The following is a 13107-nucleotide window of genomic DNA, read 5'->3' as shown; positions in this document are numbered from 1 at the left end:
TTTTTCACACCATACAGCGGTGTACGCTCCTCACACAGTACCGTGTAACGGCTGTCATCACAGCCACAGTGAAGCTATCTGTGTGTCACTCTGTGAGAATAAGTCGAGGACATGTTCCGTTCTTACAGACCTGCACCTACTAGTGTTGTCTAGCTTTCAAACAGTTAAACATATTTGCTGTTTGATCACATTCAAAACTATAGAGCGACAGCGTGTGTCAGTCCGTATACTTAAAAAACACGGAGCTTGACAATTTTACATACACCGGACAGCCGTGTACGTGCACGCTCCTCTCAGTACCGTGTAACGGCTGTTATCACGGCCACAGTGAAGCTATCTGTGTGTCACTCTGTGAGAATAAGTCGAGGACATGTTCCGTTCTTACAGACCTCCACCTACTAGTTTTGTCTAGCTTTCAAACAGTTAAATATATTTGTTGTTTGATCACATTCAAAACTATAGAGAGACAGCGTGTGTCAGTCCGTATACTTAAAAAACACGGAGCTTGACAATTTTACGTACACCGGACAGCCGTGTACGTGCACGCTCCTCTCAGTACCGTGTAACGGCTGTTATCACGGCCACAGTGAAGCTATCTGTGTGTCACTGTGGAAGGATAAGTGGAGGACTTGTTCCGTTCTTACAGACCTACACTCTAGGGAGATTCCTATTCTGCCCAATTCTACATACACCTTGTAGTTTGTGATACACTAGCCAATTTCTGCCTGTGACATAGCGCTCTGATATTCAGTGGGCCTCACACAATCCAAAAGTGTCCAGTGTCCACTAGTGTGTGCAGAAATTCAAAATTTCTGTGATCCTGTAGTCACTTTTTTCACACCTGTGCCATCGAACCTGTGACATAGCGCTCTGATATTCAGTGGGCCTCACACAATCCAAAAGTGTCCAGTGCCCACTAGTGTGCGCAGAAATTCAAAATCTCCCTTATCCTGTAGTCACTTTTTTCACACATGTGCCATCGAGCCTGTGACATAGCGCTGTGATATTCAGTGGGCCTCACACAATCCATAAGTGTCCAGTGTCCACAAGTGTGTGCAGAAATTAAAAATCTCTGTGATCCTGTAGTCACTTTTTTCACACCTGTGCCATCGAGCCTGTGACATAGCGCTCTGATATTCAGTGGGCCTCACACAATCCAAAAGTGTCCAGTGTCCACTAGTGTGTGCAGAAATTCAAAATCTCCCTTATCCTGAAGTCACTTTTTTCACACCTGTGCCATCGAGCCTGTGACATAACGCTCTGATATTCAGTGGGCCTCACACAATCCAAAAGTGTCCAGTGTCCACTAGTGTGTGCAGAAATTCAAAATCTCCCTTATCCTGTAGTCACTTTTTTCACACCTGTGCCATCGAGCCTGTGACATAGCGCTCTGATATTCAGTGGGCCTCACACAATCCAAAAGTGTCCAGTGTCCACTAGTGTGTGCAGAAATTCAAAATCTCCCTTATCATGTAGTCACTTTTTTCACACCTGTGCCATCGAGCCTGTGACATAACTCTCTGAAATTCAGTGGTCCTCACACAATCCAAAAGTGTCCAGTGTCCACTAGTGTGTGCAGAAATTCAAAATCTCCCTTATCCTGTAGTCACTTTTTTCACACCTGTGCCATCGAGCCTGTGACATAGCGCTCTGAAATTCAGTGGGCCTCACACAATCCAAAAGTGTCCACTAGTGTGTGCAGAAATTCAAAATCTCCCTTATCCTATAGTCACTTTTTTCACACCTGTGCCATCGAGCCTGTGACATAGCGCTCTGATATTCAGTGGGCCTCACACAATCCATAAGTGTCCAGTGTCCACAAGTGTCTGCAGAAATTCAAAATCTCCCTTATCCTGTAGTCACTTTTTTCACACCTGTGCCATCGAGCCTGTGACATAGCGCTCTGATATTCAGTGGGCCTCACACAATCCATAAGTGTCCAGTGTCCACAAGTGTCTGCAGAAATTCAAAATCTCTGTGATCCTGTAGTCACTTTTTTCACACCTGTGCCATCGAGCCTGTGACATAGCGCTCTGATATTCAGTGGGCCTCACACAATCCAAAAGTGTCCAGTGTCCACTAGTGTGTGCAGAAATTCAAAATCTCCCTTATCCTGTAGTCACTTTTTTCACACCTGTGCCATCGAACCTGTGACATAGCGCTCTGATATTCAGTGGGCCTCACACAATCCAAAAGTGTCCAGTGTCCTCTAGTGTGTGCAGAAATTCAAAATCTCTGTGATCCTGTAGTTACTTTTTTCACACCTGTGCCATCGAGCCTGTGACATAGCGCTCTGATATTCAGTGGGCCTCACACAATCCAAAAGTGTCCAGTGTCCACTAGTGTGTGCAGAAATTCAAAATCTCCCTTATCCTGTAGTCACTTTTTTCACACCTGTGCCATCGAGCCTGTGACATAGCGCTCTGATATTCAGTGGGCCTCACACAATCCAAAAGTGTCCAGTGTCCACTAGTGTGTGCAGAAATTCAAAATCTCCCTTATCCTGTAGTCACTTTTTTCACACCTGTGCCATCGAGACTGTGACATAGCGCTCTGATATTCAGTGGGCCTCACACAATCCATAAGTGTCCAGTGTCCACAAGTGTGTGCAGAAATTCAAAATCTCCCCTGTCCTATAGACACCTTGTACCTTGTTTTACATTACTATATAGTTTGTTGGATTTTGTCTACATTTCTACCAAAAATGAGGAAGGCTGGTGGAAGAGGCCGTGGAATTGGGCGGGGGTTGGCAGCTGGTAATGATGGTGTTGGTGGTGGATCTGATGGTAGTGGCAAGAGCAAAATAGGACCGAATGAAGGAGGTTTTGAGCCTGTGTCATCATCTGGCTCCATAAGGCTTCGAAGACTTAGTTTTCTAGGAGTTGGCAAACCGTTTTTAAAGCCAGAGCATCAGGAAAAAGTTTTGTCTTACATTGCTGACTCAGCCTCCAGCTCTATCGCCTCCTCTTCTGAAGTTGTAAAAAGTAAAAGCACTGAGTCGTCATTGGAGGCTCATGTTCATGAACCACACCTTTCTTTGTGTCCTTCACCCCAACCAAGATTGAAGGATGTCGCAGGCCATACTACTGATTACTCCATGGAGCTGTTTTCACATACCATGCCTGGATTATCAAGTGAAATGGTGAATTACCCAGGCCAAGATGAATCTGACATGGAGTGCACTGATGCACAGCCGCTGATAGATGATTCTGCTAGTACATTCACTCAGAGCACTACATTGTCCTCGCAGTGTACAGAGCCAGATTCTGACCCTGATGAGACTCAGGTGCCCCTTCCCGCACACTATACCACCATACACGGTGACACAGAGGAAGGTGCACATGACATTGAAGAGGAGGTGATGGATGACCCAGTTGTTGACCCAGATTGGCATCCATTGGGGGAAGAGGGTGCTGCTTCCAATAGCTCAGATGAGGAGCATCCACAGCAGACATCGACATCGCAACAGCTGTTATCTGGCAGGCCCGGAGCACTCCAAAGACAGGTTCCAAAAATCAAAAGAGTTGCTGGACAGCTTGTCCAGAGGGTCAAAAGATCACAGCGTGCTAGGCCACAAAATGTCTGCCAAAGTAGGAAGAGTGCAGTGTGGCACTTTTTTGAACAAAATCCTCATGATCAGGCCAAGGTTATCTGTAAGAAGTGCGCAAAGACCTTTAGCCGAGGGAAAAATCTGAAAAATTTGAATACCAGTTGCATGCTTAGACATTTAACCAGCATGCACTTGCAAGAGTGGACACAACACCAAACCTCAAGTACCACATGTGCAACTGATCACAACGAGGGTAGTCAGCAACGCTACATTGTTTCCCCCACTGTAAGCCCACCGGTTAGCACAGCAGCAAATGTTGAGGTGTCGTTGCAAGGCCACAGCAGTCAGGGAATCCCACTGTTATATCAACGAAAGACTGATTCTAGGCCATCAGAAAGAACACCAACTCCATCACCATCATCAACCCTCTCTCAGTCCGCCCTATCCACCGCTACTTCCACCATATGCAGCTCTCAAGTCCAGCTCACCCTCCCAGACACTATGAGTAGGTCAAGAAAGTACTCAGTCTCTCATCCGTGTACACTGGGTTTGAACGCCCACATTGCCAAACTAATCTCGTTTGAGATGATGCCCTATCGGTTGGTGGAAAGCGCAGCTTTCCGCGAACTCATGGCCTATGCAGTACCACGCTATGACCTACCAGGTCGCCACTTCTTCTCTCGCAAAGCCATCCCAGCCCTTCACCATCATGTAAAAGACCGCATTGTCCATGCACTCAAGCAGTCAGTGAGTGCAAAGGTGCACCTCACAACTGATGCATGGTCCAGTCGGCATGGCCAGGGCCGTTACGTGTCCATCATTGCGCACTGGGTTAATGTGGTGGATGCAGGGTCCACAGGGGACAGCGGTGGTGGGACAGTGCTGCCTAGCCCACGGTATAGGAAACAGTTGGCTGTAGGCGTTCGACCCTCCTCCTCCTCCTCCAGAAGCGAAAGCTCGTCCACAGAGCGCAGTCGTACGAGCACTCCATCTGCAGCTGCCACTGTTGCACACGAGGTGTCCCCCTATCGAGCAGCTAGCGGAAAGTGTCAGCAGGCTGTGTTGCAGATGATGTGTTTGGGCGACAGACACACCGCCGAGGTGCTGGCCGAGTACTTGAAGCGACAAACTGAGTCATGGCTGGGCAGTGTACATCTTGAGGCAGGCAAGGTAGTTAGTGATAACGGCCGTAATTTTGTGGCAGCCATAGCCCTTTCAAAACTCAGCCACATACCTTGCTTGGCTCACACCTTGAACCTGGTGGTGCAGTGCTTCCTCAAAAATTATCCGGAGTTAACAGCCCTGCTCCAGAAGGTGCGAAGACTGTGCGCGCACATCCGCCGGTCGCCTGTACACTCCGTTCATATGCAGAAGCTGCAGCGATTGCTCCACCTTCCCAACCACCGCCTCATTATCGACATTGCAACAAGGTGGAACTCCACCCTGCACATGGTGGAGCGGCTGTGCGAGCAGAGGCAGGCCATAATGCATTTGTGGGAGGATACACGGCCAGGCACTTTGAGAGCAGACATGGAGTTGACAGGTGTGCAGTGGTCGAAGCTGAAAGACCTCTGTAAAGTCCTTCAGTGTTTTGAGGAATGCACACGGCTGGTAAGCGCAGACGACGCCATCCTAAGCATGAGCATCCCACTTATGCGTCTGCTCATGCAAACTTTGACGCACCTTAAGGAGCAGGCGTCTGCAGCCAATGTTGATGAGGAGGAAGAGGAGGAGGGAATCCTTGATGACATTCAGCCATTGTCTGCTCAGGGACCTCTCCTGGACGAGGTGGAGGAAGAAGAGGAGGAGGAGGATGATGATGGGGATGATTACTTAGGGGAGGATGATGCATCTCGTGGGGCAAGTGAAAATGTTGGCGTGGCAAGGTCTGGTACAGGGTTTGTGCGTGACTGGAGGGATGTGGATTTGCCAGATAGTGCTCCTCCAACCAGCACTAGCAGTGCATCATTGACACCTGGAACATTGGCCCACATGTCAGATTATGCCTTGCAGATCCTAAAAAGTGACCCCCGCATTGCCAAAATGATGAACGATGACGACTACTGGTTGGCCAGCATCCTGGATCCACGCTATAAAGGCAAATTACAAAACATCATGCCACAGGAGAACCTTGACCTAATATTGGCTAATAAACAAGCAACTCTGGTAAATCAGTTGCTTGAGGCATTCCCAGCACACAGCAGCGGTGATGGTTCTCACACGAGCCGTACGGGCCAGGGGCAGCTTGGCAGAGGTGTTCATGGTGCACACAGCAGAAGTGGCGTTGGAGACAGGGGTTTCATGACAATGTTGTGGACTGATTTTTCAAGTACCGCTCACACAACTGGTAATACTGCATCGATGGAAAGTGACAGGAGACAGCAGTTGTCAACTATGGTTACAAACTACTTTTCCTCCCATATCGATGTTCTCCCACACAGGTCATTCCCCTTTTACTATTGGGCCGCTAAACTGGACACCTGGCCTGAATTGGCACAATATGCCTTACAGGAGCTCGCTTGCCCAGCTGCAAGTGTGCTATCGGAAAGAGTCTACAGTGAAGCTGGATCAATCCTGACAGAAAAAAGGACCCGTCTGTCAACCCAAAATGTGGATGATCTAACCTTCATTAAAATGAACCATGCATGGGTTTCCAAGGATTTTGTCCCACCTTCCCCTGATGACACATAGGGTGACAGAAAAATGGCTTGCTTTGGTCCACCTCTTCCTGGGACTTGACCTATTTCGCCTTTTGCATCAGCTGAATGTCCAACATCAACATATGCCACTTTCTAAAACTCCCTAACTGTGCTGCCTCCCCCCACCATGGCCGGGGTCACCACCTAGCACACGACACCGTGCGAGTGCCGTTGCCCTGGACAGGTGGGTAGGCCGACTCTTGGGCGCGGGCACAGGCACAGGGTCCCTCATAGTGCAATCAAGTGTCTCTGATGGTGGTGGTGCACACCCGCCGTCAGACACACCGCCGTACTATGAGGGGCCCAGTGCCAGTACCGACTCCCACAAGTGGGCCCCCCTTGCTTGGGCAGGGCCCCAGCATTTGCAATCTTTACCTCTCCCTGCTCCTCCGCTGTGTAGTCTGGGCCGTCAAATCCATACTGTGCCTGACACCGTCTGAGCCTGCCTCCTGATGTATAGACATATATTTTGAATGTGTACGCTATCCATACATGTTATCCGGGGATACGGTACCCTTTCTCACCTTTGTGCAATCACGTGCAAGCCATACTGGGCCTAACACCGTCTGAGCCTGCCTCCTGATGTATAGACATATATTTTGAATGTGTACGCTATCCATACATGTTATCCGGGGATACGGTACCCTTTCACACCTTTGTGCAATCACGTGCAAGCCATACTGGGCCTAACACCGTCTGAGCCTGCCTCCTGATGTATAGACATATATTTTGAATGTGTACGCTATCCATACATGTTATCCGGGGATACGGTACCCTTTCTCACCTTTGTGCAATCACGTGTAATCCATACTGGGCGTGAGAACGGCTGGCGAGCTGTTAAGCAAGCTACAGCACCTGTGGTTTACACACGTAAGTTTTTCATTTTTTCAGGAATGACGGTTAGGCCTAATTCCGGAACTGCGGTTGACCTGCACTTACTGGGAAATCAACGTTCGCGGGTAATAATAGTAATCAGTGATCCCCATCACTAACGTTGTTCAGCGGGTTATCTGCACCTGTAAGCGACAAACGCTGGCCTTTTCAGTGTAGCGCACATGCAGCCAAGGACATGTAAGGGCATGACACACCAGTTATTGGCCAATCTAATGTGCCAGAGCCTCACGTGTCCCTCTAGTAAGCCGGCCTCAGACAGCGGGGCATGACGGATTCTCGTTCGTTAACGGAATTAAGCTTGCAATGTGTGCATCTGTTCTGTAGCTAGCATGGTTGAGGTTTCCCAGGTGGAGTCGAATTTAACCATAGGCTCCACTCCTGGTGGTGCCCTTCTGGACATTCCTTTAAGGTTCAGCTTTGCAACCATACTGCCCACGTAAAACAAACACTTTGCCTTCATGAACGCTGTTTGGAGGGTCATGACTCGTGGGAATAACGCCGCCCAATCAGTTAACCTGCTAGAGAGATCCTTCGTTGCTCCCAAGCATGACATCACACTCCCTAGGAGGAAGGTAATGCCACTGTGGCGACCGTACTCCTGGGGGCGACACAAGTGCACTGATGCCCAGCCACTGCTCGATGAATCTGCTGGTACATTGACCCAGACCACTACATTCCCCTCGCACGCTACACGGCCTGAATCTGACCCTGATGAAACTCAGGTTACCCTTCCCATATACAGTTCCATCTTACACGGTGACAAAGAGGAAGCTGCAGATGAAAGTGCAGGTTCGGCCCACCCGCCATCAGACACACCACCGTACTATCAGGGGCCCTGTGCCAGTGCCGTCGCCAACGAGTGGGCCCCCCCTGCTTGCTCAGGATCATAGCACTTGCAAGGTTGAAATACTGTGCAGTGAGATGGAAGATGGGGACGACGAGGAGTCCAGACTAGTACAGGGATTCCCTAGCGAGGAGACTTATTTGATTGTTTTCAATGTTGGGACAGCAATTTTTGGGGAGCACTGTACTCTGGAGAATGATAGATGGGGCCCACCATACACTGGAACATTCCAAAGGTGGACATCAGACACTGGAGCAGCATTTACAGGGCCCATTATACACTAGAGCATTAGAAATGGGGCCCATTATGTTTGGAGCATTATTTGGGCCCATAAGACAGTGGAGCTTCATCCATGGGGACCAACATATACTGTAGCATTATGTGGAGCTCATCATATACTGTTTCAAACATTATATGGGACCAATGATTCTGTATGGAGAAATAGATGGGCCTCGTCATGAGATGTAAAAAGTGAGGCATTTTTCATTGTACTATACCGCTATTTATCTGCCGTATCGGAGCATGATGAGTTGTGGTATGTGTTAAAGGGGCGCTCTTTCGCCCAGGGCACATGAAAACCTGCAGCCAGCCCTCCCCCCCCCCACAACTTTAGCCAAATAACCCCCATTTTTCAGTGCGTAACTTGTATTATGAAGTTAATTAAGGTTGACAAGCTTAAGTAAGAAGAATTGATGCTTTTGGCATTCAAATGGGCACTGTAGGTGTGTTTCCTGTCCTCCTCTCACTGCCGACTTTTATTCCCCATTGACTTACATTGGGTTTCGTGTTTCGGGACGTCCCCAACTTTTCCCTATACTCGGCCGATCTTGCTCGACCCGACTTTTGGAAAAGTCGGGTTTCACGAAACGAAACTCGACCCTAAAAAACCAAAAGTCGCTCAACTCTAGTTCCAATGTATTCTGCAGCAGTTTATAATTAAGTGGGGACATGTACAAACAATAAAGACATTATGGAGTAGTACAATATAGATCAGTTGCAGGAGATGTGAGGGCGCTGCTCACAATATTACAATATATAAGGAAACAGGGGGGACACGATAGGTAGAACTTTCTTGTCACGTATTGCTAACCATCAATGTAATAAATAGGGGTTTTCATATAAAGCTGCTTGATCTGGCCATCAGCCAGCATCTGTCAAAGTGCAGTTATGTGCTATAGGGTGCTTGGAGGATGTGATGACCAGATTCTGCGGAAAATTAGAAAGAGGAAACAGGGCAGAGTTAGATTAGTGAAGTGAGCAGATAGGTCTGTCTAAAGAGTTGTGTTTTTAAAGCACACCCAAAAATATGTGGGCTAGGTATCTATTGGATTGTCTGAGGTCTTGCATTCCAGGAAACTGGTGCAGCAGTAGAGAAGTCTTGAAGATTGAAATGGGAGATTTGAATTCTGGAGGATATTAGTTTTAGATCATGTGCAGAATGGAGATAATAGGTATGGTGATAGACCGAAAGGAGGGAATAGATACAGTATAGGATGGTGCAGAACTGTGGAGAGCTTTATGAGTGAGAGAGGTAAGTTAATATTGGTCTTGGTAGCGGAAGGATAACCCGTGTAATAAATCAATGCAGTAGAGGCATCAGTGTAGCTGTAACAAGATGAGCCGAGACAGAGTCAGCGGTTTCTGGTGCCCTTTAAGGCCGAAACTATCGGGACTGTCACCTCTGTTGCCGGGGGAGGTTTCTTCTTGCTGGACAGTGATCTCACAGTGATCAAAATAAAATGAAAAGTAAATAAACCGCCTCATTATCACCCCCAAAGGTAGGCACAAATAATAAAATAAAGAAAATAATTTTATTTTTATTTTTCCATTAGGGGTAGAACTAGGGTTAGGGTTAGAATTTGGGTTAGGGTTGGAAATAGGGTAAGGGTTGGAATTAGGGTTAGGGTGGAATTAGGGTTAGGGTTAGGGTTAGAATTAGGGTTAGGGTTAGAATTACAGTTAGGGTTGGAATTAAGGTTAGGGTTGGAATTAGGGTTAAGATTAGGGTTAGGGGTGTGTTGGAGTTAGGGTTGGGATTAGGGTTAGGCTTGTGGTAAGGGTTATGGTTAGGGTTGGGATTAGGGTTAGGGGTGTGTTGGGGTTAGGGTTATAGTTAAGGTTGGGATTAGGGTTAGGGATGTGTTGGGGTTAAGGTTGTGTTGGGGTTAGGGTTGGAGTTAGAATTGAGTGGTTTCCACTGTTTAGGCACATCAGGGGGTCTCCAAACGTGACACGGTGCCACCATTGATTCCAGCCAATTTTGCATCAAAAAGGCAAACGGTGCTCCCTTCCTTCCAAGCCCCGACGTGTGCCCAAACAGTGGTTTACCCCAACATATGGGGTATCAGCGTACTCAGGAAAAATTGCACAACTTTGGTGATCTAATTTCTCCTGTTACCCTTGGGAAATTAAAAAATTGGGGGCTAAAATATTATTTTTGAGGAAAAAAATGATTTTTTTATTTTCACAGCTTTGCGTTATAAACGTCTGTGAAGCATTTGGGGGTTTAAAGTGCTCACCACACATCTAGATAAGTTCCTTGGGGGGTCTAGTTTCCAAAATGGGGTCACTTGTGGGGGGTTTCCACAGCTTAGTCACATCAGGGGCTCTGCAAACGTAACATGACGCACGCAGACCATTCCATCAAGTCGGCATTTCAAAACGTCACTTCTTCCCTTCCAAGCCCCGAAGTGTGCCCAAACAGTGGTCCCCCCCACATATGGGGTACCAGCGTACTCAGGACAAACTGGACAACAACTTTTGGGTTCAATCTATCCTGTTACCCTTGTGAAAAAAAAATTGCGGGCTAAAAATAATTTTTTTGAGGAAAAAAATGATTTTTTATTTTCACGGCTCTGCGTTATAAACTTCTGTGAAGCACCTGGGGGTTCAAATTTCTCACTATGCATCTTGATAAGTTCCTTGGGGGTCTAGTTTTCAAAATGGGGTCATTTGTGGGGGAGCTCCAAAGTTTAGGCACTCAGGGGCTCTCCAAACACGACATGGTGTCCACTAACGATTGGAGCTAATTTTCATTTCAAAAAGTCAAATGGAGCTCCTTCCCTTCTGAGCCCTGCTGTGTGCCCAAACAGTGGTTCCCCCCCAACATATGGGGTACCAGCATACTCAGGACAAACTGGACAACAACTTTTGTGGTCCAATTTCTCCTGTTAGCCATGTGAAAATAAAAAATAGCGTGCTAAAAAATCATTTTTGAGGAAAAAAAAAGATTTTTTATTTTCACTGCTCTGCGTTATAAACTTTTGTGAAGCACTTGGGGGTTCAAAGTTCTCAGTACACATCTAGATAAGTTCACTAAGGGGTCTAGTTGCCAAAATGGTGTCACTTGTGGGGGTTTTCACTGTTTTGGCACACAGGGGCTCTCCAAACGCGACATGGTGTCCGATAACGATTGGAGCTAATTTTCCATTCAAAAAGTCAAATGGCACTCCTTCCCTTCCAGGCCCTGCCGTGCACCCAAACAGTGGTTTATGACCATATATGAGGTATCGGTGTACTCAGGAGAAATTGCCCAACAAATTTTGGAATCCATTTTATCCTGTTGCCCATGTGAAAATGAAAAAACTGAGGCTAAAAGAAAATTTTTGTGAAATTTTCACTAAATTTCTGATTTTTTCACAAATAAACGCAAAAATTATCGACCTAAATTTACCTATAACATGAAGCCCAATATGTCGCAAAAAAACAATCACATAATCGCTAGGATCTGTTGATGCGTTCCAGAGTTATTACCTCATAAAGTGACACTGGTCAGAATTGCAAAAAATGGCCTGGTCATTAAGGTCAAATTAGGCTTGGTCATGAAGGGGTTAAGCGCGGGAACGGGTCAGACTTGGTGGGAAAGTGACAGGAGAAGGTTGACTCCCTTTCCGCTGCTCCGGCTGACAACTCCACGCCACTCATCCCTCAGAGTGCTGACCGTAAGGTTCACTTTGACGTTATTAAGTTATCGTCTGACCCTGTTCTTTTGGACAGCTTTGTCCTGCCTGTGGTAACAGATAAGCTTGAGAAAGGTCCACACTTGGACCGAAACGTAGCACATGGGCCAATAAACCACATCCATTTTTTTATCTTGGAGTGATGCCTTCATTTTCTGGATCATAGCATGAGGTTTAGTACATACCTGGAAGGATTTTTTGCACCCTTCACATTTTCTTGGTGCTGCTTTCTGTTTTCTATTTTTATATATATAGTATATATTTGTATGTCATCTCCTCCTGTATACACCTGTATGTAAAGAAGGACTAATTTACAGTGGCATTAGTTGTAGCTGTAAAAATAAGTTTAAAGCGAACCAGGAATTGTTAGGTTGGCGCTGTTACACCGATTAAAATTATACCTGGGTTGGAGAAATCCGTCTGGTGTTTCTTTTTTAATTTGTGTTTGAATTTTTAAGTTAATGAGATGCTTCATGCCAGACAAAGAGAAGTTCCTGATTCTGGGCTCCCCCTGCAGTCTGTATCAGAGGATGGTCTGCGTCGGCACAGTAATAAATTGTGTTATTTCCAGCTTTACAGAAGGACGATAATACCATAGAAATGATAAGAATAATAGGCCTCAGTTACCACAACTGTCTACAAGGAAAACTGTTGCTCATAGCAACCAATCACAGCTCAGCTTTCATCTTTTAAATAGCTCTGGTGAAATGAAAGATGCTTATTGATTGGTTGCTATGGGCAACACAAGCAGTGTAACCTGTTGAGGTCAAGAATATGTGCCTATGAAATATATATATTAGATACTAGCTGAAGAGCCTGGCGCTGCCCGGGCATAGTAACTAACTGTGGTTAGTTATAGCAAATTATAATTATTCTCCATCCCATAGTCCCGTGCCCATATACCCATCATACATATCTACGATCCCATAGGCCCATGCCCATATACCCATCATACATATCCTCCATCCCATAGTCGAGTGCCCATATACCCATCACACATCCTCCATCCCATAGCCCCATGCCCATGTACCCATCATACATATTCGCCATCCCATAGTCGAGTGCCCATATACCCATCACACATCCTCCATCCCATAGTCCCATGCACATATACCCATCACACATCCTCCATCCCATAGTCGAGTGCCCATATACCCATCA

Source organism: Dendrobates tinctorius, unplaced genomic scaffold, assembly GCF_039654945.1.
Source record: "Dendrobates tinctorius isolate UK_male_01 unplaced genomic scaffold, ASM3965494v1 ptg000245l, whole genome shotgun sequence".
Lineage (NCBI taxonomy): Eukaryota > Metazoa > Chordata > Amphibia > Anura > Dendrobatidae > Dendrobates > Dendrobates tinctorius.
The sequence above is the reverse complement of the archived record's forward strand: the minus strand, read 5'-3'. Positions refer to the sequence as shown.